The sequence below is a fragment of the Zeugodacus cucurbitae genome, chromosome 4 (assembly GCF_028554725.1).
Source record: "Zeugodacus cucurbitae isolate PBARC_wt_2022May chromosome 4, idZeuCucr1.2, whole genome shotgun sequence".
In the NCBI taxonomy this organism is placed as follows: Eukaryota; Metazoa; Arthropoda; class Insecta; order Diptera; family Tephritidae; genus Zeugodacus; species Zeugodacus cucurbitae.
The window spans coordinates 5308149-5331894 of record NC_071669.1 but is presented as its reverse complement, the minus strand read 5'-3'; the positions used below and the strand labels follow the sequence as shown (position 1 = coordinate 5331894).

Genomic DNA, 23746 nt, shown 5'->3' with positions numbered 1-23746 from the left:
ATCGAAGTGTGTGCGTGTGTGTAAGCGAGCGGCGCTTTGTTGTCGTGTTTGCGCTGCTGACTTTGGGTCGACAGGCGTCGTTGGTCACGATGGCTTGTCAATGTCAAAAGTTACAAGTGTTGTGTGCGTGCAGCGTACGTCGGCACGCAGGCAAATGTCAATGCCTTGCAAGCGCTGGGGGACTTTTTATGAAATTAGTTGTGATTTTTTTTGCGCATGCCAAGCTGTTTGAAATTTCATAAATTTTGTAAATATAATATTATTATAATGATATAAGAGCTGTGCATTAAGTGTGGTTTGGAAGGAGAAGGTAGCCGCTTCTGAGGTTTTAGTGCAAAAAGCGATGTGGAAAAATCGAAACAGCAACTCTTCAAGTAATCTATACTGCCTTTGGGCTTCATTTTGAACTCTTATGTATAATGGATTCCTCAAAAGTGAAAAAGTAGTTTTTGGAAGAGCAGATTACGGTTACTCTGTTCCATTAAAATGTCTCCAAAAATGTTATAACGAATGAAAAAACTAGTTCCATGTTCCTTATAAAAGTGATTTTAGAGAGATTGAACTTTTATTTCAAATAAAATGCAGGGAAATTGAAAATATGCTCAATTTGGCATAATTAGCTGGACTAAGTCCTGTCGGTACCAGTTTTTTATTCAGTTTCGATGGCCTTAACCCGCAAAAAGTGGGATATGACAATGATTGAATGAGACCATATCAATACAAAGTTCTTGATATAATTCGGTAATCAAAATACCATACTTGATGTGTTCAAAAAATAACGGGAATTTTAAAATTTCACAGGCTTTGAGAGTTGAATTATTTTTATTTCCAGAAATAAAGAGAATTTTAAAGTGCAAAGAGCCAAAGTCTACCCTAAAAATCGAGTTTGAAGAGTTTCGAAGATTCATGTTTTGAAGGCGACTACGTTTATGTTAACAAAGGAATATAAAACAAATTCCGCTAAACTCTTAACTGGATATAACCTATGCCGACCAAAATGAATTTCCCTATACAAATTCCATTTTCCACTTTGACTTTCATCGCTTTAAATCACTTCTCGTAAATGGTTTCATCTAATAGCCTTTATACATAACCAAATTAATTTAGCAATTAAAAATGTGATTGAGAATCCAGTTTTTGGCCTTCACACTGCCGGCTACTCGATAACCGATCAGTTGTTGTACACTTTTGTTTTTGCTTTTCATAAGAAGTTGGTAAGTTTCGTCAGCTGATTGCTGTTTTTAGCAGCGACATCTACCGTCGTGAAGCGTGAACTCGCAGACATAGAACGTACACATATATATTTACAAATACGGCCTTTGTCGCAGAGTTGCATTTCATTTTCAAGTCGATTTAAGTTCAATCAAAAATTAATGTAGATTTTATTTTGTATGGTAAATCGTTCTAAATCGGCGCTTTAATCGAGCAGAGATTGGTTAATTGATCAATTAGCTTCTGTGCGAAACGGCTATTACATTACATTTTCAACTCGATTATAATTAGATTAATAATAAATGTAGAAAATTGAGATTTATATTTTGTATGGTAAATCAATCTTAATCAGCGTTTTAATTGAGTAGAGGTCGGTTAATTGATCAATTAGCTCTTGTGTGAAAAGGCTATAAGTTTAATTAAAATGTTTATAAGCAAGTTACACTACTCTCCGCGCTCTTTTTTGCAGCTAGGCCTTTAAATTAAATACATATACATACATTTCACACTCCTTCACACTACTTGGCTCAATTAATGCGGCAATAAATACTAAAGAAAATGAATTAAACAAAAATCGACTGCTACAAGAAAAATGCCATCCCCCAGCATCTTCAGCATCTTGGCTAAGCGCAAAAATTCTCAATAGGCCACAGCAAATGGCAAAATAACGCAATCAGAGAATTGCAGAAACCTGACGCCATAACAAAGATAAACAAATATCCATAACATAAACACAAATATAATAGTGACAGTGTTTTTTCGTTATGTTTATTTATTTGAATGTCGGCATAAATGCTTATAAATAAAATGACAAGCAAACACACATATGTGTATATATGCAAAGGCCATGAGCATACCATGAGCATCTATTGGTAGCAAGCCACGGGGCGTATACGTAACATTTATTATCATACTATATATTATATAAGTGGGTGTGTGCGTGTTAGTGTGCAACTGCTGCTGCTGGCGCAAATCTGCAAAATTCTACGAACGAGTCGACAATCAGGCAAACAGACACTTGCTGTTGTTGCTACTGCTGTTGTTGTTAGGCCTTAAGTGTGTTTCGCTTATCTGGCACACTTTCATCTTATTAGGCACGTTATCGATTTTCATATCCTTGCGGCAATTGTGCACGCGTTTGGGTATTAAATTGAATAAATTCTCATGGCAAGAACCGGCAGCACAAAATAGTCGTAAAATAAAATAACATAAAATATGGGTGCCAGAGTGTAAGTGAGTGTGTAGAGCATACATATACGATTATATATGAATAGGGAAAATTGTTAGAAATTGATGCAGCGCTGCAGCAGCAGTTAAGTAGCACGCCGTTAGCAGAAGCAATAAGAAAATGCTAAGCAGATGAAATATGGCAAATGAAGTAGGCTGTGTAGAGCAAGCGGAGCAGAGAAGATGCTTAACATAGACGATGTAGATACAGAAAAAAAGAAACAAGGACGAAAGATATAAGAATATATATAAACCGTGTAAACATCCAATTTATATATATATAATTTTTGTTCATATTTAACAGAGCAAATAGTGAACCCACTTGCTAGCACTACAACAACTGAGCACTCAACAACAACGCTCGAGCGGAGTAGAGATGAGTCGCCGAGGCAAAGGAGTACAGCTGAAGCGTCACTTGAGCATCTTGAGCGCACTGAATGCCTTGCCTTGCCTTGAGTGTGTTGCTGTGAGTACACGAAATGAGTCACAACAGCGTGACAGCAAGTAGACACCTAAATAACAATTGTGACATGGCAGATGGCAATAGGCATGACATGACACTATTGCAGCGCGACAGCGACTTTAGAGCGACAGCATCGATTGCTGGATAAGTGGAAATTTAGACGCTCTCTTCTGATTATATGCCTCTAATCTAAATGGTTTTTTGTAAGGAGTATAATCTCGTATCAGAGAGTGAGTAGCAAGTCGCTTGGTAGATGTCGGTAGTGTAATCTGTAGAGTCTAGATCACAAGCTAAAAAAAATATTGAAAATTTTCAAGGTGACAAGAAGAGATGATGAATCAGAGTCATGAAAAGACTTAGCTGCTTAAATTTTACTATAAATGATTTTTTCTACTTATTATGATGTCTATAGAAAATTTTTGGAATCGTTTAAACTTACACTTTCGTTACTTACTCGAGCAAATATTATTTTTATACTCTCGCAACATGTTGCAAATAGATAGAGGGCACCACCCCCTACCAAGTTTTTTGTATAATACCTGTCACGTAAGCCACAAAAGCTATATCAACCAAACAGTCATTTACTTTAGGGACTTCTTCATAGAGTCTAAAAATAATTGATCGGATGATAACCACTCCCATTCAAAGGTTATGTTGAACACGACTAAAAATGCTTTAATTCAGCAAGGAAAAAAACCTTCAATTTCGTAGTGAAAATGGTACAGCAGGACTTTACTCAAATTTCTATGATAATTCTATTAAAATGAGAGTGGTTCGGCCCACTTATGGGTCAATAACCATATCTCAGAAACTACTCGACCAATTTCAACAGAACTCGGTTCATAATATTTCATTGGCATTCAAATACCATAGAAATAGATTGAAAATGGGAGAAATCGGTTCATAACCACGCCTTATTTCCTTGTACCACAATTCTGAAGCCCATTTGATGCGTTCACTTAGTAATAAATTAAGCACCAGTGATAATCTGGGTCCAGTTAGAATTGAAGGCATTTTTTATGTCAAGGGTGATAACAATGCAGTATTCTTTATCCCCCCACCTAGTACCTTCCAATGCTTTCTTAGCTATTTTCGTGACAGTTTGTATAGCATCAACAGTGCTTCGTCCTTTCCGGAAACCGAACTGCATTGAGTTCAGCCCGGAAGTTCCCTCGGTATATTGTTCGATCCGCCTACATATTATTGTTTCTAGTATTTTTCCGGCCGTATCAAGCATACATAGCGGGCGATACGACGAGGGTTCTCCTGGAGGTTTGTCACCCTTGGGAAGTAGAACGAGGCGTTGGCGTTTCCAGCATTTGGGAAAGACTCCTTCCTTCAAGCACTTTGTATATGTTTTCCGAAACAATAGCGGTTTTCCACGTATAACCAGTTTGGTAACGAAATTTGGTATTCCGTCTAAACCTGGTGCTTTCCTAGTCTTTATTCTTAACATCGCAATTTTTATTTCTTCAGGGGACACTTCCATGATTTCCCCCGGGTTTATTATAAGATTAGAAATAAGCATTGGGATCTTGGGAATAAAGTATGGACTATTCAGCCAAGTATAGTGGGGGATACAGGTGAGCTTCTTCGTCTCCCTATTTTATTCATTCCTTATACCACAATTTTGAAGCCCCTTTGGATCGTTCACTTAGCAATCTATAAATTAAGCAACAGTGAAGATATCGGTTCAAAACATTGCTCAAATATTGCGTTTTTAGTGTGTCATCACCCATCTTAAAATCACCGAAATCGGACTATAACATTTCAAGGCCACAGATACCGAACATAAGGAACAACCTTTTTTTACCGAAAATATATTTAAATCTCCCAATTACTCTAAAGAAATTCAAAAGAGATCGGTTATTTTCTAGTAGTGTACCTCTCTGTACCAGAATTGGAGAAAATCTGGTCAATTTGGATTTTAAAACTTCCGGTGGACTTTATACTGTATATATCTGTTAATATCTGATATATCTTAATAACATTAAGTCAACACAAAATCTTAGATATAATGTAGCTCGGTGGCAAAAATAGTTGAAATCGGTACAGGAATTACCTCAGACCCCATATATAACCCAAAAGAATTTTCGCTACTCTCGAGAGCTCTCGTGGACTTTATACCGAATATGTGGAACAAACTGTTCGGTTACACCCAAACTTACTTGTTAATATTATTAGGGATTGAATTAAACCTCAATCAGCATTTACAAACTGCTTTGAGACTATTTGAATGGTCTTAAAGTGTTCAAAAAGCTTTTTCCGAACTGTCAGTTGAAACATAATACCTGAAAATGTATTTTTCACATACATATTGAAACATAATTCTAAAAACAGATTCTTATAGTTTCGGAATTTAATAAAATATTTCAAAGTTATCCACTTTATTTCCTTTCACCAACCGCACTCGTTAAGCAATACACCAATTTCTTTAAATTTCTTCAACCACTTGGGTTTTTTTATACATATAATCTCTCTCTTTCTTTTCACCTTCAATACAATCCACTTTATTTACGCTTTTGTCTACCGCCCCCTCTAACTCCCAACGGCGACGGTTAGCTACTTAGTGCCCTTTATTTGTTTCAAATTATTATTTTTACTTTCCACACGACTGCACACATCACATCAGCGCTGCCGTCATGCACAAGTAAGCATGCACTCATATATTTATAAACACAGGCACTCACTGGCTGCTCTGCTTCCGCGAAAATCGCACAGCCAGACAAGTGTGCGCGACCTTACCGAAAAATCGCTGAGACGATAAACGCATATTCAGCTGAAAATTGCTATATGACATGGGGCGCATGCAGGTGCTTTGGGAGGGAGAAATTTGCGTGCTTTCTTTTTTAAAGTAGATATGTGAGAAAGGTTCGCAAGTGCTGAAAAAAAAATTAAAATATATTTGTGGCAGTAAGCTGTCATATTTGCATTGAAGGCTAGGCTTTATGCTTTAAAAAATAAGTAAAAATTAAAGCCTCAGTACGAATATCTATAAAATTTTAGTTAAGCTTTTTGTTCTACTTGGAAAACTTAAACAATCTCATATTTATAGCGAAAACCAAATTATCGAGCTTCAAAATTGCTCGCTTTTATGTAGTGTGTACACTCTCTCTATGCTTGCGTTCAAAGTTCACTTCTGCTTGGCCACATTTTCTCAAGGTCATTTGTCATATATCACCATGCTTCAACTACAAAAGGTAGACAGATAAGAAAGCAATATGTAAGAGTATGTGTGTGTCTAGAGCTTTTCAACTAGCTGTAGTCAATTCCTAGGCGCACAGCAGTCTACTCGTGCGCTTAAAGTTAGCAAAACAGTAGAAAAAAGAAGAAAGCCATTTTTTTCTATAGAAAAAAGCCCAAAAGTATAGCAAGAAGACAAGTCGAAGTAATGCAAGAAAAAACATTTACACTTGTACAATGACCCTTAAAACGGCCAATGCACCTTTAGAAAATTGACCAAATTGGCTGGAGTACAGGTGTTTACGCCGCTGGTCAGCCGCAGGCGTGCGCTGCTCAATGGTGGTTAACTGTGAACTTTTGTCGGTGCTAAAGAAAGCAAAAAATATTTTATTTTTGTAAGAAAATTTGAAGCAGGCTTTTTTTTGGCGCGCACTTAGAACTGTGCTGAAGCTTATAAATGCCTAGGCATGTGTGTAGGTATGCTTTAACAACACTTCAGTATGCTTTTAGGCGCAGTCCGTTGTTGTGGCTTATCTGCTTGTTATAAAGCAAATAATAATAAAAGATATTATACATATATATATATAGATATTTTTGTTTGTATAGCATTTCAATCTATTTTTTCACCTACCACAAAATCGAATTGCCAATTTTCGCCGCACAAACAAGCACTGCTTCTATTGTTGTTTATTGTTACTTTATAACTTGCTGTTATTTGTTATTTTTCTATTATAACTACATATGTCTACCATGTGTGTTTATTCAATATTTATTTGTAGCGCTTATTTTATTATAAGCAATGTTGAGTGCTGTTATTGTTTTCATACATGTGTTGGCTGCGCAATAACAGCATAGCGTTCTCTAGTGGCACGCCAGCTGGTAGGTTGTTAGGTAGATAGGTAGCAGTTGGCAGCGTCAATATAACGATTTGCTCTTCAACACCTTGCACACTGCATAAACACACACATTCACGTGTGCTTTGTGCTGTTCATATAGCATAGCATTCATTGCATTGTACAATGTAGTTACATTCCATTATCAATATTGCATGCAATGTGTTACCGCAAATTTTCGTATTTGTACACGGAAATTTGTGTTTACAAGGCGCAGATGTGCGGTGGCGTGTGTGTATTGAGATGACGGGGAAATTACAATTAAAGTAAATAAAAAAATAAAAAAAAATAATAATAAAAAAAAAAAAACAAAAAATAAAAAAAAAAATATTAAAAAATTGTTGATAAAAAAAAATAAAAAAATATAATAAAGAAGTTAATAAAATATTACAAAAAAGATAAAAATAATAAAAAAATTTATAATAATAAAAAAATAAAAAAAAAAATATTAAAATATTTAAAATGAAAAAATTAAAAAAAAATTACAAAACAAATAAAAATTTATAAAAGATTACAATACAAATAACAATAATAAAAAAATTAATTATAATAAAATTAAAATAAAAAAATATTAAAGTATTTAAAATGCAAAAATTAATAAAAAATTACAAAACAAATAATAATAATAAATAAATAATAATTAAAAAAATAATAATAAAACAAATAAAAATAATTAAAAAAAAATATAAAAAATTACAAGACAAATAAAAGTGATAAAAAAATTAATAAGTTAAAAAGAAAATATTAAAAAATTTATGATAAAAAAAATTAATAAAAAACAAGTAAGGAAGGGCTAAGTTCGGGTGTAACCGAACATTTTATACTCTCGCAATTTATTGATTTAACTTAATTAATATTATATAATACACAATTTGACCCACATATTCGTCATATATATTATATAAAGTCCATTGAAAGTTGGAAACTCTAATATTAGGTTAGAAGCACCGAGGTCCTCGTGTTCGATATATGGGGCCTTAAAAACCTATGGTTCGATTTTGGCGATTTTTAGAATGGGGCTGCTCCACTATAAACATGGTATTTGTGCAAAGTTCTGCACCGATATCTTCACTAGTACTTACTTTATATATTGTAATGTAAACGATTCAGATCGTCTTCAAAGTTCTGGTATATAGGAAGTGGGTGTGGTTGTGAAGCGATTTGGCCTATTTTCACAACATATCATTAGGATGTAAGGAAACTATTACTAACCAAGTTTCATTAAAATCGGTCGAGTAGTTCCTAAGATATGGTTTTTGATCCATAAGTGGGCGACGCCACGCCCATTTTCCATTTTGTAAAAAAATCTGAGTGCAGCTTTCATCTGCCATTTCTTATGTCAAATTTAGTGTTTCTGACGTTTTTCGCTAGTGAGTTAACCCACTTTTAGTAATTTTCAACCTAACCTTTGTATGGGAGGTGGGCGTGGTTATGATCCGATTTCTTTCATTTTTGAACTGTTTTAGGAAGTGGTTAAAAAAAACTACTGCAGAAAGTTTGGTTTATATAGCTCTATTAGTTTGCGAGATATGTACAAAAAACTTGGTAGGAGCGGGGCCATGCCCACCTCCCCAAAAAAAATTACATCCAAATATGCCCCTTCATAGTACGATCCTTCATACCAAATTTTATTTCCATAGCTTTATTTATGGCTTAGTTATGGCACTTTATGTGTTTTCGGTTTTCATCATTTTGTGGGCGTGGCAGTGGTCCGATTTTGCTCATTTTCGAGAGCAACCTTCCCATGGTGCCAAGAAATAAGTGTGCCAAGTTTCAATAAGATATCTTCATTTTTACTCAAGTTACAGCTTGCACAGACGGATGGACGGACGGACGGACGGACAGACAGACATTCGGATTTGAACTCCACTCTTCACCCTGATCACTTTGGTATATGTATATAACCCTATATCTAACTCGTTTAGTTCTGGGTGTTACAAACAACCGTTATGTGAAAAAAACTATAATACTCTCTTTAGCAACATTTGTTGCGAGAGTATAAAAATTTATAATATTAAAAAAAAATAAAAAAAATATTTAAAAAAATAATAATAATAAAATTGATAAAAAAATTAATGAAAAATTCCCACAAAAAACTATAAAGAAAAACAAAAAATTAAAAATAAACTAGTAAAAAATTGGAAAAAATCAACTTAATTTTGCTCACCCCTACGTAGAGAGTATTGTATGTGTTTATTTTTGTTTGTATGCAATTTTCCATAACAAAATGTACAGCCACGCAGTCTATAATGTACGTGGAAACATAAAAAATTTTAAAAAATAAATAAAATATCAGAAAAATATAAGAAACAACAACCCAACCCGCTGTGTTAATCGATTGGCGCACATGGCGTATACGTAACATTTGCTTGTTGCTTTTACTGTCAGTTTTTTATTGATTTGGCACAACCTTTTTCGCATTACCACTTGAATTACTTATGTGCTTGTGTAAATATACGGACAAATAAACACTTACATATAAATACACATACAAACACACAAATACATATACATACATACATATGTATGTATATATATCATACCTTCTCTGTATTTTTAGAGAGTAAAATTGCTTTTTGGTATCAATATGTTCGCCTACACCATATTGTTGTTGCATTTTGTTGTTATTTATCTTTGCTCTCGCCAGCTACATTATATTTTTTGTTGCTATTTCACTCAAAAATCGTTCAACTATTGGTTTGCCCGCACCTTCTATAGTCTTTTCCCTACAGTTTGTTGCCACAAACGCTGGTTTTTGTCTGTCTTTGTTTTTGCGGGTATATTTCTGTATGCCCTGGAGTATTGTGCATTCATTCAATTTACACTACAATAACAATGAGTGCAGAAATATATACAAAACATAAATGTGTAAGCCATTTTTGAGTGCTCTTATAATATTGATAGGTGAGAAGGTGAGTTGGAGAAGGTCTTCAATGTTACTTAAATATATTTATGGGTACATAGAATACAATTTTTGATTTCTGAGCTAGCATTTACTGATATTTTTTTTTTGGGTTTCTTAAACTTAGCCAACAATTTGAGGTCTTATAAGGCTTGGAAGAGTTTATAAGGTATATTTCTCTCCGGTACTAGTGACTTCAGCTATATATTTCTTCCAAAAAAAGCTTATTTCTATATTTTTATGTGTTTGTTGTTATTATTGTAAATATAATTTTTATAACTTCTCGTTAAAGGCGCTTAATATTCACTTTAACTGCTGGACACATGTGACGCGCTGAGTCAAATAAATATTTCGGCAATTTATTGCTCTAATATATGTTCATAAATATTTATATATGTATATAAACACCTAAACCTGCTGACCTTTCCAGTTTAATACCAAAATTCAATGTGTTAAACTGTGCCATCGAAACAGCATTCAACAATAACACCAAGTGCTATGTGTGCGTTTATCAATTTTTGTTGTTGTTATTATTATTTGGCTGATAAAACGCTGATTGTGGCGATTTATTGCTCAATTTATTTCATAATCGCATTTATTTGAGCTGCCTGGCGGGTAATGATTTTTCAAATTTAATTTTGTGTGATAAATGCATAATGCCAACGCATTTCAATATATATACGCTAGATAGCCGTGTGCATGCTTGTGTGTGTGTGTATATGTATTTATGTGGTGCGTGTCATATAAAAGCCAGTGAAATTGCATTATTGCCTGAAATTCATGGAATTGCGCATTAAAATTTTCCTGCTTTGCTTCATAATTTGTCAGCTGCGTGCAAAATATGCAAGAAATTTTAATTTCGTGGTATTTTAATAAATGATTTGTGCTGTATTTGTTGTTGTTATAATAAAGTCGCTTGTATAATATACCCATTTACGAAATTTATGGCTTGCTATAAAGGAAAAATTTGTAGAATTAATTATTTGAGAGAAAGGATTATAATGTGACTTGAATGCTGACTCAATTTTTGCTTCGCTAAGGATAAAAAGATTATAACCACATATTGACCAACAAAATATATTCTGAATATCGGCAAAAAATATTCTGAAAATGGGAGTTTTCAGCACCCCAGATAAATTTTCTTCGGCAAAAAATATTCTGATGACATAATTTGTGAATTTTTGATAGATATTATACCCCTAAGTATAAATGTATATATATACATTCATAAAAAATCATAAAAATATCCAACGAAAGCGATAACGCATTGGAATTCCCGTCGGAATTTCTCCACGCCAAGCGTTCATAACAATTATGCGTCAGATTATTTCATTTACTCATACTTTCACACCACCTTGCACATATCATCACATATAACTACAGTTAAATACCCATATTATACAATAAATTCCTATATACGTCATAATCCATGCACGGTCAACACCGTCTGGACGGCGTCTGAGCGCAATACCGTAACACGAAAACACACACATAAACAAACAATCAACTAAAAGCAGAAACAGAAACAGAAACAGAAAACAATGCTGAAGCAATGCAATCACAGCCAGGCAGCTGCGTAGGCGTTATCGTCCATATAAATACAGACGAAACAACGCGCATAAACGTAATTGCAAGAAGATACAAATACTGTAGAGGCACACACATACATAAGCACAAATGCGTCTCTACATGTCGTCACCTCGTTTCGCTTGTGCACCGTGTCTGGCAACAACGCTACACTCCGCAGTATGCAACACAGCCTGCATTACGCATATAAATGGCCATTTACATGACTATGCGCCTACAAGTATGCAACGCCGAATAGTATATTGCATTCTCTGCGTTGGCACTTTTGTGCACTCTGCTGTGTATTGGCTGTTTGGCGCTGGAGCAGCAACAACAGCACAGAACTATTTTGTACACCGGCATTGTGAGCTCGACATATCAATACAAGCATATAAATATACATTCGTGCACTCATACATATAAACAAAAGGGCACACAATTGTTGTTGTATCTTGCGTTATATACGTATATTCATGTGTGTCTGCTTCGTTTGCATACATTTTAAATTTCTTCTGCATGCATTCAACAATCAGTGCCATATTTACATATACACACATATGCTGGGAGTTGTACGCTTACAATCATAATCTTTTGGAATTCTCCAGGCCGCGAATTGCATTGTAAATACCACAAATGGCATATTTTCGCGGCGACGGCGCTGAGATTGCGCATGTAGGCACGTTGTGCCGGATTGAGTGGTATTTTTCGGTGCGATAGAGTTATGCAGGGCGAAAGTGATAAAAAGAGATTTTTGTGGAATTTTATTTTTATAAACTTCCAAGAGTTTTAAATAAACAATAATTTGTGAGTGAGATCCATTCAATTTATACTAACCTGACCTATTATTCTTTGACCAGTGTAAATTTTGATCCAAAGATTTTTTTTAGAAACCGACAGTTCTTTTTAATCTCACCTGCTTGAAGCGGAATGTGAATTCGATTTTTATCTAGGCGAGTGAATTGAGAGCCCATACAACCTCTATAGACCAAAATAGGAAACATTTTTCGAATAGCGAGATCAATGGTTAGTCCTGCTTTCTTGTAATTCTGATCAACGAAATTATCTTTTATTATATGAACAACTACTAACTTTCAGCTTAGACTTTGTGATACCAACAGAATACTCTTAGATTTTGGTGAATTTATTCCCAAAAGGAACGATGAGTCGTGTTCTAATACAAGACATATAATAGTAACAAGTTCTATATAGAATTACGAAGAAGAAGTTCATTGCGCGGTTCATTCAGATTAACTTTCAAACCAATGTCTTAAAATCTGGGAAATAATACGGAAATGTTAACATTTCTCTTTAAAAATTAACGATTTCAAAAAATAAGAAATACATTAGCTCTTAGTGAGGTTACCGAGGTACTCAATATGATACATTCCATATGTAATCTTGAAATCTTCCGATAATATCTAAATATGAATTACTATCTCCTCAGATATATTCTAAAAGCAACACTTCTTATTTCTTTCTTTCATACCGGAATAGTATGACCAGCAGGTTTTCAAAGAACAAATCGAGACTAACGCCGGTATTCTGCTTATGACGATTGTCTCACGTCTTTAATTGTCAGAATTGTTAATTAGTGACACTGATAGTCTGAACGTATCGTTTTGGTATTCTCCCTGATACAGTCACAAAAATATTCAGCAAATTGTGGGGTGTATACAAAGAACACTAGCACTTTGTTAACCATTCTCGCAAAACTACAACTGCTAATGCATTATTTATCTTCCTCGGCTCGTTTTTTTTTTCCATTATAATATATATGAGATCAATTGCATTTTCCATTTTTGTGCTCTTTTGTTTTCTGACCTGTTTTAAAGCAAATCACAAATTAGAGACTTAAATATTGCTCAATTTGAGATGAGACAAAGTCACTAAAATACCAAAAAGTCACTAAATAGATTTCACCACAGATGAGTTTCTATTAGAGACTGCTCGCAGAATACCGGCATAAGAGAAAGAACGATCCTTCTTCTTCTTCTTGACTGGCGTAGACAACGCTAAAGCGGTTATAGCCGAGTCCAAAATAGCGCGCTACGCGTCTCTCCTTCCGGCAGTTTGGCGGCAATTGGTTATACCAAGCGAAGCCAGGTCCCTCTGCACCTTATCCTTCCATTGGAGTGGATGTCTCCCTCTCCCTCGGCTTCCACCAGCGGGTATCGAACACTTTCAGAGCTGGAGCACTTTCGTCCATTCGAACAACATGACCTAGCCAGCGTAGCCGCTGTCTTTTTATTCGCTGGACTATGTCTATGTCGTCGAATAGCACATACAGCTCATCATGCCATCTTCTGCTGTATTCGCCGTTGCCAATGTTTAAGGGACCATAAATCTTCCGCAAAACCTTTCTCTGGAAAACTCCTAGTGCCGTCTCATCGGATGTTGACATCGTCCACGCTTCTGCACCGTAAAGTAGGACGGGAATGATGAGAGACTTGTAGACTTTGGTTTTTGTTCGTCGAGAGAGGACTTTACTTTTCAATTGCCTACTCAGTCCATAGTAGCACCTGTTGGCAAGAGTGATTCTGCGTTGGATTTCAAGGCTGACATTGTTATTGCTGTTAATGCTGGTTCCCAGATAGACGAAATTATCTACAACTTCAAAGTTATGACTGTCAACAGTGACGTGGGAGGCAAGGCGCGAATGCGCTGTCTGTTTGTTTGACGACAGGAGATATTTCGTCTTATCCTCGTTCACCACCAGGCCCATACGCTTCTCTTCCTTATCCAGTCTGAAAAAAGCAGAACTAACGGCGCGGGTGTTGTTTCTAATGATATCGATATCAACGAACGATCCGCATCAATAAAATCAGTCAGTTGTTCTTTGTAACAAAATAGACTGAGAAAATAAATTATTCTGAATGAAAATGACATATTTTCAGGAAATAGTCTAATGAAAAAATAATTTCTAAAATACATAAAATTCGAAACTCCATATTGGCTGATGCGAGCATAGCCTTTGGATGGATTGTAAGCTGTCTATAGATTGATTTGCATAGTTCTAAGAAAGATTTGAGGAATAAGGAACAAGTTGCTTAAAAATATTTTTATTGGAGATAGTAGGGGAGGCGAAGATGTCCATGTCTGAAGCTACACCAAATACACACTTCACTAAATAGCTATAAGTCTCATTAGTGAATGATGTAACCTATAAAAATTATCATAAATCTTTCATTCTTTATACTTTCAACAAAATACTTTACCAAAATTTTAAAATATTCGTATTCATTTCCAATTTATTATCAAGTCTATTCTAAAATTAAAATAAACTCAACTGACCTCAATCAGCGACACAAAAATCCAAACTTACTAGTCACGCGGTCAACAAACCTGCTAATAGCTGAAATAAATTCACTCAACAACCCACAAATCGCATAAATTCACCCGCAACAAGCAACGAAGTATACATTTTCGCTTATAAATGCATGCTACGCCTAAAAATATGCCAAACGAAATTCACAACTGTGCAGTAACACACATTTCGGCAAAAGGCGACGCCTAAAACGAATCCTGTGAAATTAATCAAAAAAAAATATGCTTTAATTTAATTAAATTCTATAACATGCCTGGGCGTATGCAAAAAATTATGAGCAACACACACAGATACATTTATACTGTAGACATATGTATATGTACATGGCAAGCAAAAGCAGAGTGGCTGCTGCTTGCCACACCCACCACAAATATGTAGCTAACCAATACTAGTGTAGATTTTTGAATATATTATATGTATCACTGTCTGTATTTGAAATAGCAAATGATGCGCTTGAGTGCAACTAAAAATATGCAAAACTTCTAAATGGCACATTGCTGAACTTTATTTTATTTCCACGTATGTGTTGGCAACATTTATTCACTCATTCTCTCTAATTTACTCATGCATGTTGGCCACAAATGCCATTGCGATGCGCGACGAGCGAGCGAGCGGATGAGTGCGCATATTTTATGAAGCTTACGCGGCGAGCCTAAAAGCATGCAATATTTTAATGTACAAATAAAACGCTGATAAAGAGTTGCCGTCGGCTTATGCATTACTGTCTGCCGTTTGACTGAAAGTGGTTTGTGGCGAATTGTACACAAAAATGTAGGCAACTAGCACGAGTTTGTGAAATAGATAATTTGCGCTTCGCAACTAAATTCATGCAACATTTGTTGCGCCATCAACTATTTAGTGGCGTAACATAATTTCAGGCGGGTGTGGGTGGATTGGTTAGTAGCAGCAAGTGGCAGACAACACATGTGTACTAATGCTAATGCACAAATTGCCAGCGAACTTGTTTTAATTTAGTCGCGCCGACACCCACATGCAACCCTGCAATTAACCTGTGTTCATGTGTGAGCCTCTGGCGGTCAAACCTGCCTTCATTTCACTTGCATTTGCCACAGAGTCATTCATTTTGTTGCATTTATTTGAATTTGGCAAATAGTTTGCAACAGCATAAAGCAGAAAAACCAGAAAAAAAAAACAACAACCGTTATTTAACAAAACATTGCGGTACTGTGACTCCCAACAAAGCACAATGTACCGCTTACAATTTGTTGTAATGCCATTTTAGCCACTCCAACTGCATTTATTGGTTTGCACTATATATTATTGCCTACGTTTAGGCGCTCATATACATCGATGCTGCTGTTGCTGCTGCTAATGAACACCAAATATGCAATTAGCACAAAAGTTGAGTTATTTCGGCACAAATATTTATTTGCTATTTTGACCTCGTCCACCCCAACCACCACTTGCCAGCAAGTTGCACGTAGCAAGCCAGCCGCTATGTTATAAATGCCTGCATGTACGCCTACTGGTATGCAACAATTTTGCTTTCACATGTTAGCTTATTGTTTGCTATGTTTGTTTGTTGTTGTTGTTTGTTTTTATTACTTTTTTATGTTGATGAATTTTGCTGTGGCACGTAATGTGCAAATTAATAAGCGCCAACAAATGTATTTTCGTTACACACGTGAATATGTATATATATAATACATACACTGCATGTAAACAATTAGAAGCACGTTCTCTAATTCACATATAAATAATTACACCACTGCTTATATAAACTCGTACGTACAAGTGTTTGGTTGATATGTGCGACTCCTAGCGTTAGCCGCCACAACTATATTTATTAGCTTCGACGGTTAGTTGGCCATAAACTTGCTTAAGTTGGCGGTATGCTTGTGTTACGCTGGTATTATTGCTTACAAATTTACGTTACTTTTGCTTGTAAATATGTTTGTTGGTAGCCGTGGATGTCCAAATATGCATATTAACTTGCTTGCAATAATTAGTTCGTTGCATATTGCTTACTCATATGGTAATTAAATGGTTATTTTCGTATTATTCTCGTGTAAAGGTGAAATCTAGTGAAGAACTTTGTATTTTGTAGACTTCGTTAATAGACGTTCATATGCAGTATAGTGCAAAATTAAAGCAGTTATGCAAGTAAATTTGCAGAATCATAGATTTTCTAAAAAATTTAATGAAGATTTAGAACAAAGATGAAGATTGGATTTATTTTTTACTCAATTGAAACTTAACCTGAAAATAATATACAGTGGAACTTCCATAACTGGAACTTCTATAAGTTGAAGATCGCCATATCTCTAACCTTTGAATTGGCAATAGCGTTTAGAAATCAAATTTCATACAAATTTCATTCCATAACTCGAACTTCTATAACTCGAAGTTATCCATAACTCGAACTCTTGAAATGTCAATAGAAGTAAAATTACATACAAAATTCATTCCAAAAATCGAACATTCCGACCAGGGGATAATACAAAATTTAAAATTGTACTATCGAGGCAGTATTTTAAAGGAGTCTCTCTATATCGTATGGAGGATGACAAAAAATATGATATTATACATACTTGTGGATTGCGTAAATCATTTAAAAGGCATAGGCGATGTAAATAAATAAAACTGTGTATAAATCTATATTTTACAGCTTTAAAAAAAAAAAAAATTTTAATGAAAATTCCGTAACTCGTAGTTTTTTGTGGATTATGTTGATTCGAGTTAGAGATATTCCACTGTAGTTAAATGGTTTGAAGCAAGTCAATAATATGGATCAACATGCAAGTGCTGGAATTTCCATATAGAGAGTTTTTCAATAAGGTAGGGAAGTAGTAATGCAGCCACATAATTTTATGGGCTCAATTAGCACTAGATATGCAATTTTGAAACACCTATCGTACTTATCCACACTTTGTATTTTCGATGAAACTGCATATGTTTGATATGCTTTTAGTAGACATCCATTCAAGGTTTGTTGCCTGATGTATTGCGAGTGTCCTATGTCGGATCTGCGATAGGGCTGGACATTCACAGAGAGAGTGGAACATTTTTTCCTTATTCCCCTCTAGTTCACAGCTGCGCTAAGAGCGCTAAAAGGTTTTTTTTTAATAAAACTTTATTCCTATGCAAGTATATTCGATGACATTATGTATGTTACTCGATTTCTTTTGCATGGCCACCACGGACATGGGACTTCTACAAGCAGTCCAGTTACTGAACATAATTTTCGACGGTTTTCAAATATAAATCGGACGATACTGCAATTTCCCATTCGATATTCATGCGAAGTTCATCAGTCGTCGTGGGCTTGTTGGCATAGACCATAGACTTGATGTAGTCCCACCGGAAATAGTCTAACGGCGTCAAATCGTACGATAGAGGCGGCCAATTGACTGTGCCATTTCATGAGATAAGATAACACGTTCACCAAACTCGGTTTGCAATAAATCGCTTGTGACATTCGCTGTGTGGCTTGTGACGCCGTGCTGTTGGAACCACATATTGTCCAAGTCCATATCATCCAATTCGGGCAAAACATATTCGGTTATCATTGAGCGGGTGCGATTCCCATTCACGATAACGTGCCGGTCTTGCTCATCACGAGAGCAGTACGGCCTCATGACTCCGCCGACCCATAAACCCCATCAAATCATAATTTTTTCGGGATGCAATGGTCACTCATGTAGTACGTGTGATTTGCTGTCTGACCAATAAGGCATATTTTGCTTATTGATGAAGTCGTTCAGCCAGCAATGAGCCTCATCACTGAAGATGATTTTTCGAGGAAAATCCGGATCATTTTCAAATTGTTGCTCAGCCAAACATAAGACGATTCTGGTAGTCAAGCGGCCTCAGTACTTGCGTCAATTTGATCTTGTAAGGATGTAGGCCAAGATCTTTTCGCAAAATTCGCCACAACGATGTCACCGAGATGCCCACCGCTTGTGAACGATGTGTAAGGGACTGATTTGAGTCTTCCTCAATTGATGCGTTGGCGGCAGCAATATTTCTCAATTCTCGTCTCACCGGAACGGGAACATTGTGTATTGTGCCTGCGGATTCAAATTCTTCCACTAGACGCTCAATTGTTGATCTGACAGGACGATTATAACGACCATAAATTGGACGTAGCGCTCTTAAAGTTGAGGCTCCGAAAGTTGACTCCGAATTCCGGTAGTTAATTTTAATAATTTCGACTCGTTGTTGGATCCTATATCTTTCCATGTTGAAATGGCAAACCTTACTGTCTGAAATGTCAAAAGACCTGGAAAAATATGATGTCGCTTGCTGTTCCTATCGGTCTACATTTGTACCATCCCTTTTGAAAAACTCTTTAATTTATTATTCTTTAATTTTTATTGGAGATGAGCAGAGCTCCATAGTGTATTTTTGCTACAGGTTGGGCAACGCAATTATTTTTCTCCTAGTAGTCACTTCAAGACTTTCTTTGTCATAATAGCATAAAAAAATTAACTGAATAAAGTCCAAAATGTAAGAGTAGAAGCTTTTTCTGAAAATGTTCAAAAGGTTCAGATCAGTTTAACTTTTAAAAATATAGGCAACAAAGCTTTGTACTAGTTTTGTTTGAAGATAAATATGGAAATTACTCAATATAGCTTGATACTAGCAAGATTTCATTACCAACCTCAATTATCAACAGCAAATTTTGAGATTTATTTTTAATTTATCATACAGAGATTTTTATAATTTTATTAGATTAGATTTCTTTGAGCTCTTATGATCGTCCTTTAGACAACTTTAAATAATATTTATAATTTCAGAAACCGAAATTTATTATTTTTCCAAAAATTTATTATGCTAAAATTCTCAACAACACTGTACTACTACACATATAAGCGTATATTAGCACATTATCGTTATTATTATCATAATACTCTCTCTCTTACACACATTTTTGTTGTTTAACGCTAATTTTAAACACTTTTTACACGCTCGCTGTTACAACTCAACTATTGCTGTTGTTGTTTTCTCCATAACATATTCGCATTTTTTGCCATATTTCACCTAGTTTGAAACTTCTACGTTTTTTGTTGTTGCTTTATAATAAACACGAAAATTTAAATGTGTTGTAAGTAGATTAGTAGTTTGGATCGTTGTAAATTTTAAGTAGATTAGCGAGCGGATTACTGCGCAATTAAACCGGTGAGTTTTGCATTACGTTTATGCTGAAGCACTAAAATAGCGTTTGTAAATTTTGATGTGGGTGTGTTTGATGTGATTGCTGGTGTTTTGCGTGCTTTGGAAATTTACAGAGTGTAAAGTGTGGTTAATTGCGTGGCTGGATAGCACTACTGGTGAAAATTTAAATTTAAATGAGTGCGAAAGGTTTTCCAAATTTAAGAAAAGTAAAAAATTATTATAATTCAATAATTCCAGTGCCTTTAGTTGAATAAAAATATGGAAAAGAAAAATATTTGTAACAAGTTTGAGTTTTCGCTCAGATGACAGTGAAACAGCCAACATTATATCAGTATATTATTATTAACCCATTAATTACTGGTTAGCCTAAAGGTATGCTACAAATATTCTACTTGGAATTCGAATTATTATACTTGGAATACGCCTAAAACTTCTGCATATTATCTTCAGTATCTTGAGTACCTTTTTCATTTATTGGCATGAATGCGTCAGCAATAAAGTAAAAAACTATAAAAGAGTTCCTCAAAAAAATTTTGTAATCCTAAAAGTATGCTACAAATAACTACTTGCTATATAGTTCACCTAATTAGCATACCTTTAGGCGCTAAATTTTTTTTTTAATTTTTAAGAGTAAATAGTAGCTTGAAAGCTTTCAAGAAATATTTTTCTCAGAAAATTATAACTAAAAATTGTGCACTTACCAAAAATACACCTGCGTAGTCACGCAATTCCCCTCAGTGCCTGTTACGTTTAAAGATGCGCTCAACAAGCAACAGCAGCAACACGCCTCACTGAAGACAGTACTCGACACTCTTCTTTTGTATATTTTTTACGACTTTCGACACAAACACTTCACTGTTCAAATGCTGCAGTTTATGCAACAACCGATGCTCGCTCGAGATTTCACACGCACAGAAAAATAAAACAACAACAATAAGTGTAAAAAATAAATGCGAGCGTTTCTCTGGATATTTCTTATTCTTATTCGCTCGCCTAAAAATGCTGCTTCCCGCTTGTATCGCCTGATTCGATTTTTGTGCTTGAAAAGTAGGAAAGTGTACGAAACACAGCAATCTGTGTAGAAAGCGTAGAATAAACTTTCTCAAATTGTTCTTGCTTGATCTTCTTAAGCATTTATTTTGCGTTTTATTTTTTTAACAATTTATAAAAAGCTATAAGTTTAAAGAGTTTTCTCTTAACTTTTTTTTGAGAATTTTTTATTTATTTTTATTTTTTTTTTTTTTTGTATTTCCTTTCTTATTTCTGTTTTCTTCACTTATTTATTACCATTTATTCTGTTGTTCCAGTTTACGCTTAAACTTTTCGCTGCAATTATTTTGCACGAATCCCCGCTGCCACGCTCACCGTCGCCCGCGCTCGCTGCAAAGCTTTTGCGCTTTGCTTGTTTTGCTTACAATACCGGAAATACGTTACAAATTACGCGCTCGTTGTTGTTGGCGGCGAAAATGTATTTTGTTTTATAGTTTAATTCCTGCTGAAGACGTATTTTTTTCTGAAATTTCTACCTTCTTCGTTATTTCTTTATTTTTTTGATGATTTTTTAGTATCAATTATTTCGTAGCTCTTTGTTTTTATTTATTTCTACTTTTTTTTGTTGTTGCTTTTGATCTTCGTTTCGTTGCGCTGCACTTTTTACCGTTTCCACTTCCGTTGCGCTTTTGTTGCTCCCACTTGCATCTTACTTTGCCACACTTAGTCTACTGAGTGCTGTGCACCTACACCGCCTTTGCTTAACAAAAACAACAACAACAGCAAGCTGAGTGATTTTCAATCTTTTTCTGCAACTCTGATTTGCTTGCCACGTCTTGTTACAACTTTAGCTTTTTCTGTTATTTTTTGTTATTTTTTTGTTATTTTTTATTTTGTCTTTAGCATTATTTTTCTCTTTTATTTATTTGTTTTTGTTTTTCGCTACTTTAACTTCTACTTAAGTTGCTTATTTTAAGCGCTTGCAGCATACTTTTGTAACGCATTGATTGAGTTTCCGTTTCCGCTTTTAAATGTGAAGTGATTTCGCCTTCACTTGTATTTTTGCCATTCAGCGTTGTCAAATGCGCTAGTTTATTCCATTTGTTTTATTATTCCTACTCATTTACCTTGACTGTTGCAATTACGAGATTTTCGTTAGCTTTTCTTTTAAAAAAGCACTGAAAATAGTAAAGAAAAGCGAAAATTGGTTATTATACTGCATAAAGCAAGAACTATTTTAATCTATAATAACATTTGAATAAGTATAAACTAAGTCAAAGAGTTTGAGAATCTACTTGAGATCGAAAAAAAATGCCTAAAATAATGCGCAGAAAATAAAAAGTATAACGAAAATGGTTACATACTTTTAGGAGCGATATCAATTTTCTTGTAAAATATATTTTTACAGCCTTAAGGGGCTATATCAATTTAAACCATGAAAAATTAGGCGCTTTTCCATGAATTTTTTTTAAGAAGGTGCCAGATCAAATGTTTCGAAGTTTTTTGGACATACTAAGGTATATTTTCAGCTTATATTCAATTTTTTTTTTTTACAAAAATATTGAAAACTAACGAATTATGAGCTGCCTTCGAAAGTGCAAATAAAAATTCCCCAACTGCTGACATGATTCGGGACGAATGAGTAGCTGAAACAAAAAAATCTAAAAAGGTTATTAAAGTTGAAGATATTTCCTATACAAATATACGATTTTTGATAAATATCAAAAATTAACAAAACGGCGTGGAAAAAAAAATCGTTTTTTTAATGCCAAATTGACAATTTTCAACCAATCAAATCGTAGAAAATTGTATAGTAAGTATATTCAAGAATTCTCAGTTTAAATTTGAACCCTATCGGTCAATTTCTCGTTGAGCTATGACTATACGACCTTACCGCTTTCACAGGATTATTTTTGAAAGTATAAACTACCAAATAAGCAAAATAAAAAAAATGATTTTTTTGAAAGTGTCGCACTGGTATAGCCCCTTAAACCTGTCTCCCACCAATAGTAATTATATTTTTTATTTGTGTCATAGCCTTCAAGATATTAAGTATTAAATTTCTGCTAGGAGGCATAATGAGAAAACAAATAATGTCTAATGTCTTATCGGAAAAACAAATATTGAATTAGTTTAATGAATTAGTAAATAACTTTCTATTCAAAACCACTTAGCGAAAAAAAAAAGATATTTCAGAATCTATATACAGAAGCAAGAGCTAAAAAAGGTACGGTCAATATTGCCGAATTATCGTAGGTTGTTCTCGAAATCGAAATTTACATACAACAAGCGATAGAAGCCAAAATTGCAGCACTATATAAGACTAGGAGAAGATATTATTGTTACAACAACACTGAATAATTAATACTCTTAGCGAGTTAATGAGTGCATACCAAATTGCGAACTGGATTAATTTAACAATTCTGCAATTTTCTCTTAATTAATTGTAATAAAGGAGCTTTTTGTAGTACTAATGAGTCATCTTTCTACATACTCATTCCTGAACCATATTTATATATACTTTTATTAGTACTTCCAAAATGATCTAAGCTTGAAATTTAAAAATTTTAGTTTAGGTTAAGTAATGTTGAATTCAGTCAATTCTAAGTGGGTGTGGTTTATTAAAAATTTGGACCTATGTGCAACAAGCTTTTAGCTTTTAAAAAGAAATTAAGTAAAGAAGCTACAACACAGATAGCACTAAAGGCAATAAATTAGAAAAAGTTGAAGCCCAACAGAGCCAATAAATCGGTAATATTTTAACAATATATTATGATATATACTCGTAGACGTGGTTTCTTAATGATTTGTTTGAAAGAATTCTGCAAAATTTTGATTATGTAATA

At 34.6% G+C, this 23746-nt stretch overlaps 1 protein-coding gene across 1 annotated transcript in view; it reads right to left on the bottom strand.

The window, feature by feature from the left end:
* The window catches only part of LOC105221358 (CUGBP Elav-like family member 4), an 867302-nt gene extending 845234 nt beyond the window's left edge, over window positions 1-22068 (bottom strand). Inside the window, exon 1 of the mRNA XM_029045950.2 lies at window positions 20612-22068. The gene's annotated coding sequence lies outside the window, so the exon portion shown is untranslated. The remainder of the gene's footprint in view (window positions 1-20611) is intronic.
* Window positions 22069-23746: the final 1678 nt, after the last annotated feature.